Source organism: Musca autumnalis, unplaced genomic scaffold (genome assembly GCF_047663935.1).
Source record: "Musca autumnalis isolate F117 unplaced genomic scaffold, ASM4766393v1 scaffold_1, whole genome shotgun sequence".
NCBI classification, from domain to species: domain Eukaryota; kingdom Metazoa; phylum Arthropoda; class Insecta; order Diptera; family Muscidae; genus Musca; species Musca autumnalis.
Genome location: NW_027411644.1, coordinates 286,847,902 through 286,854,467, shown reverse-complemented (window position 1 = coordinate 286,854,467; position 6,566 = coordinate 286,847,902). Strand labels below are relative to the sequence as shown.

Sequence of the window (6,566 nt, the reverse complement as noted above, 5' to 3'; positions counted from 1 at the left end):
TGAGGGTATAAAAATCGGGGACATTTTGAATAAAATCTTTTGTAAAAACTCATGGATTTCTTGAAAATCATAAACTTTTTAAATAACCTTTTTTGTAAAATAAACTGTAGATTTTTTAGAGAACTTTTTTGAAAATCTTACATTTTTTTAAAAACATTTTTTGATATCGCGAAATTTTGGAAAACATTTTTGTCGTGGATTTTTTAAGGAAACATTTTTAAAAATCTTACATTAAAAAAACATTTTTTGATATTGCGGAAACTTTAAAGATTTTTTTTAAATTGGGTTTTGTAAATATTTTTTAGAATATTTTTTTAAAATTCTGCATTATTAAAATCGTGGGTTTTGCAACAAATATATATATATCTTTTTGAAGAATCATTGATTTTTTACAAAAAATATTTTTTTATTTCGTTGATTTTTCGATTTTTTAACGAAAACTTTTTATTTTCTTTAAATTGTGAAACTTTTATCATTTTTTTCAAAAATCCTTGGCTTTTGTAAAAAACATTATTCAATTTCTCAATAATCTTGGATTTATCAGAATATTTTTCAAAAATCGTGATAGTTTCCAATTTTAAATTTAAAAAATTTAAAATTTTAAAATATATTTTTAGGCACAAATCGCGGTTTTTGAAAGAAATATTTTAATAAATTCGCGCTTTAAAAAAATTATTTTTGTTTAAAAATACTCCCTATGTTTTCAAAAATTGTGGATTTTAAAAGGAAAAATTTTCAAGGAACTACGGAGTACCGTTCATGTTCCTTCAGAGCACCAGTTTTTGATTTTAAAGAAACATTTTTTAACAGACATTCAGACCTCAAGTTGTGGATTTTAAAGAATATTTTTTCGAGGACTTCCACACCACAATTTATAAAGAATATTTTCTCCAGGACTTTCAGACCACAAATTTTTGAGTATTAAAGAGTATTTTCTCGAAGACCTTCAAACCACAAGCTGTGGAGTTTTAAAGAAAAAATTTTCGAGGACATTCAGAATATAAATCGTTCATTTTTAAGGAATATATTTATGAGGACACTCAGGTCACAAGTCGTAGAAATTTCTGGAAAATCTTCAGTCCAAAAATCTTGGATATTTTAAAAAATCATCAGAGCAAAATTCATGGATTTTAAAGAAAATCTTCAGAACAAAAATCATAGATTTTAAAAGAAAATCTTCAAACCAAAAATCATAAATTTGAAAAGAAAATCTTCAAACCAGAATTCGTGAATTTGTAAAGAAAATCTTTAAACCATTGTGGATTTTTAAAGAAAATCTTCAGACCAAAAATCGTAAATTTTTAAAGAAAATCTTCACACCAAAAATAGAAAATTTTTAACGAAAATCTGCAGACCAAAAATTGAAGATTTTTAAATAGTATTTTTACAGGACCTTCAGACCACAAACCGTGAAATATCCTTTTTGAAAACATTCAAAGTACAAATCGTGGAAAAATATTTTAAAGGGCATTCAGACCACAAATTGTGGAAAAACCTTTTCTGAGAACATTCAGTCCACAAATCGTGGAAAATCGTTTTCTACCAAGTTTTATTTTTTATAGAATATTTTTCGACGACTCTCTCACAATACATATTTTATATTTAAAGAGCAGTACACATTGTCAGTTTTGAATATCGATATTTCTCAAGTATCGATAACTGTCCAACCATCCAGCAACCACAAAACATTTTGCGTTTGCATGATGAATGATAAAAATGAAAGGCTACACTAGCAAGCAACAACAAACCAGTCATTCAGATCTGACAATGTGTAACCAGCTTAAAGAATATTTTTAAAGGACCTTGATGTCACAAATTTTGATTTTTTTGTCCGAGGAGCTTCACGCCACAAATGTTGCAGACTAAGGAATACTTATTCAAGAGACTCGGACCATTAATGTTGGATTTTTACAAAACACTTTTTAAGTCTCGTATTTTCTTGTCACAAATTTTATTTGAATTTTAATAGACGACCTTTAAGCCACTAATCTTGGATTTGAAAGATTTTGTTCGATGGCCTGCATAAATCTTCTATGTCTGATTGACATCTTTTGTAGAATTGGCATCTGTATGTCACATTGGCACCTAAAGTTCCATAATTCCCGCCTAAAGAACCTTCTTTGTACATCTAGGCTTATCACAAAGAACAGTGACTTGACCAGAGGCCTTAAGTACGAAAAGAATGTGCGCAAAGTGGCTTAAAATGCCGGCTTCATCTGTGGAAAAAAATGCCTACTGTCAACCCAGTAGGAGGCCTGATTCTATTTTAGCCCAATTCTATGTCACTTACTCTTGTCGCAGAGTCCGAACGGTGTGTTGAGGTGAATAAATCAGTTTTTTTTTGAAAAGGTTTGCACAGCTCAAATACTCAAGAAATGTATCTTACATTGCCTTTAATATCAACAAATAGTTTAGACAAATTTCCAAAAAGGGACAAGGGGAGTCTTATTTGACTTATTCCTACCCATTCCAAAGGATTTAACCTATTTCACGGCAGTTTGTGTAGATTGCATCACTGTGAAGTTGTTTATATATAAAAACTATTTCCTGCTAACATCTCTGAGAAGACAAGAATAGACTTCTGCATTACAGTGGCGCCATCTATACTTCAGTTTTACATTGTATAGCGTTTTTTGTGTAATGAAATACGAGTCAGCAGTATTACATAACCAAATAGAATTATACTAATTAAGCTATCATTTGTTTTATCTATACACAAGACTATTTTCTGTATAAGTGTCTGTAAAACACAATCCTTAATATTGGGACATATATTGTAGCTAACTCCATCTATAATTCATGTTGGTTACCTGCCACAAAATGGTGTCTAGTAGTCAAAGAACTGAGCAACCAAATATCATTTAAACTATTGGCTATTCTGTGCTCTTAGTATACAACCACTTTGTTGTTTGCCTTCTTCGAATCGTTTTTACCAGAATCCGTTAATTCTCAAAATTAAGCAGATTTTTACTCTTCTTACATCAGTCATGGTTCATCGTAAGTTGCAAGGAACGTCATATTGGACTGTACCAATATATTCCTTTATTTTTACAACTCCTTATATTTACGATTGCACATACACGTATAGGTGGATCTTTTTCCTTCTGGGTGATATTTAATCTTTGTCTTTATAAAAATCAAAATCTTTCTAAAGAAGAAATACTAATCTTTGACTTAAAGAGTGGAGTTGTGTAGTTCCGGAACGAACTAGTTCCATGGAACTATTCCGGACAAGGAACTATTGGAACTATATCCGGCTCTTTCATTTATATAGTTCCTTTAGTTCATATAGTTCCAGCTGTGCATATAATTCCTTTCATTTATATAATAATTCATTTTCTTTCTTCGATCTTTTACGTTCGGTTCCTTCATGATTCACATACAGCCACATTGTTAAATAAACGTAAATCACATTCTCGTTACATTACTGCAATTTATTTATTTTTATGTCAATTTATCCACCAAAAGATGAAAACAAAAATGAAAGAGAAAGATTCGTTAAACTACTTCATTCTCGGAACTATTTGGAACGAAGGAAATAGAAAGATCGATGAAAGAGAAAGATTCATTGAAGTATATCGCTCTCGGAACTATTTGGAACTATGCAACTATATTAAGGAACTAGTTCCTTTTGGCAAAAAGGAACTAGAAAGATCGATCCGCTCCAGGAACTATATTGCCAACTCTATTAAAGAGATGAAATATAACCATGTTCCAACTAGAAGTCTAATGAGAAAATGTTCAGTCATTAAAGTCATTTGAGAACCACCGATTCCAATTAGAGCATGAATGACATTAATCCAGAAATGCTAAAAGTCAAAACAGTTTTGTTGCAATTAGACTCCAATGGGAATAGTTTCAGGCATGTGTGGGTACCCGTACACCAATACGAGTGAAAATGTTTAAATTTAGGATTGTAAAAATTTCGCAAAATAGTTTCAGGAACATTTAACATTTTTTTCTTTGGAAAATAACAAATAATATATTGCAAATGGTTTCCATTTACAAATCATAAGCAAAATTAAACTTAACTTTTCAAATAAATTCGATTGAAAAAATAAATAGTGAAATAATTAAATATCTGCAACCAAAATGCAACAGCAATAACTAAACCAACCAACTCCAACCAAAAAGTAAACTTGAAATAAAAACACCAAAAATTAAATTTTTTTTCTTGTATTTTTGCAAATTATTATTGTTTTTATAGGTTTTCTTGTTTTATAAATCAATAGTTGTTTTTTAACTTCTCTCTCTCTTTCATCTTTTCACAATCATTCAAAATAATAATAATAATCCATTCATATAATTAAAAATAATAATAATAATAATTAAAATTAAAAAATAATAATATTATTTTTAAAATAAAATACAAGCTGTAATTTTTCCATTTAAATTAAATTAAAATTATATATGCAGCTGCGAGCAGTTATCATTTTTTTTTCTTTCTGTGTTTTTCATCATCTATAACTAAATCAATTATTATATATCTTTTTTGTTATAATAAGAGATAATAATCATAAAAATAAATTTGTTTATTAAATTTTGAAAACAATTACAAAATGAAAATATAAAGAAAAACAAAAAAACTAAAGATTTGAAGAAAAAATATTTATATAATACTTGCTAGCTTTACATAACCGAGAAATGAAAAGGAAGAGGGGAAAAGGGGCAAAGAAAACTAAAATTTAAATATCAAACAAAAACAGTTGAAAATATATATTTTTTTAATTACTGATCTTATATTATTTTTCTTTAATAACTAAAATGTATAGTAGTGTTTTGGGTGTATGTATGTTTATGTGTGTGTGTGAATAAAATTATAAAGCATTTTGTTGTTTATATTTGTTTTTAAATCAATTATTGTGTGTTTTTTTCTTTTTTGCTTAAATATCTGAAAATCTAAGATAATGTACAATAGAGAAATGTAAAGAAAGTTAAAAACAAAAAAATGGGGGCAAAAATTAAAACTTTGTGAAAATACAAAGTTAGGATATTTGCTTTTTTCTTTGGAGAAAAACTTTAATTTATATCTTGCCTTCCAAACAAAAAAATAAATTGTGTTTGGAAATTGTGTTTTCCTGTGCCAAATTTTTGTTTTTTTTTTTTTTGTCTTATACTTTCCTCATTCAATGTAAAAACTAATAAGTAATTATTTTATTTTATTAATTTTTTATAATATTAATAATTAAAAACTTTATACATTTACAAATGGTATACATTGTGTTTTAGTATTAGTAGTGTGGGGGTATCTTTTTTGGGGGGAGGGGGAGAAAATTTTGTTTTTTTTCGTCAGAGGGAAAGGTTTTGTTTTTTTTAAGATTTTTACTAAAAATTGTTATTTCTTTGTAATTAATTTAATTTATTAAATTATGTATACATATGTATGTGTGTTGCTTTCCTTTTTCTCTTTTTTTGTTTAGTTTACTTATTGATAATTTTGTTTGTTTTTTTAATATGTTTAATTTTTTTTCTCCGTATAACTAAATTTTCTTTACTGTGTTTTTTTGTTTCCTTTTTTGGATTTAAAATTCTTTAAGTAGGGTTGTCTTGTTGTTGTTCTTATTTAATTCTCCCTTTTGACATTGCAGTTTTGTTGTAGTTTTTTTGTAAACCCTTAAATAAGGAGATCATATATTTGTTATTAAAGAAATACATAACTTAATTATTTGTTCTTAAAAAATTATTTTTTTTAAAGAAATTCTCCTAAAATCCTGGTTAACCTTTCTTAGAGCTTAGGGGAAGGGGGTGTGATTTTTGCCTTCTAACAAAATATTTAACATAAAAAATAATTGTTGTTGTTTTTTTTTTTCAAAAAATTAAATTCGCTGTTTAACTAAATTATAATTTTTATTGGTGGTATTTTTGTTAAATTTGTTTTTTTGCTGGGAAAATATTTCGAGTTTTTTCCAAATTTGCCACTTTCATCATTGGTGAAGAGACTTTAAATAAAGTTTAGGATTCTGAAAAGATAAAAGAAAAAAAAGACAGAAAATTAGAAAAATCAATTTTAAATATATATTTTTATTGTTTATTTTTAATTTGCATAAAAAAATTGTAAAAAAAATATTTTTGTATTTATTTAATTTTATATTTTTTATATTTATTTTTTATATTTTTTTAAAAAAACACTGATAAAAATTATAAAAAAATAAAAAAAATAATTTATTTTTAAAATGCAAAAAAAAAAATATATTTTGTATTACAAATATTTTTGTATTTATTTAATTATAAAAAAATAAATATAAAAAAATAATTTATTTTTAAAATACAAAAAAAAAATTGTATTACAAATATGTTTGTATTTATTTAATTTTATGTTTTTTACATTTATTTTTTATATTTATTAAAAAAAACACTTTATAAAAAAATAAATATAAAAAATAATACTCCAGATTTAAAAACAATCAAATAAGATTGAAACTTCAACCAGAACAAAACAAACATTATTTATATTTTGTTATTATTTAGTAACATATTTTAAATATTGAAAATAAAAATATTTGGTTTTAATTTAATATTTTTTTTTTTTAATTTATTTACTTTTATTTTGAATCTGGCATCTTATT

At 25.8% G+C, this 6,566-nt stretch overlaps 1 protein-coding gene across 1 annotated transcript in view; it reads right to left on the bottom strand.

The window, feature by feature from the left end:
• Positions 1–5,399: 5,399 nt before the first annotated feature.
• The window catches only part of hth (Meis homeobox homothorax), a 221,760-nt gene continuing 220,593 nt past the window's right edge, over positions 5,400–6,566 (bottom strand). The window contains exon 15 of the mRNA XM_073961543.1: positions 5,400–5,960. The gene's annotated coding sequence lies outside the window, so the exon portion shown is untranslated. The remainder of the gene's footprint in view (positions 5,961–6,566) is intronic.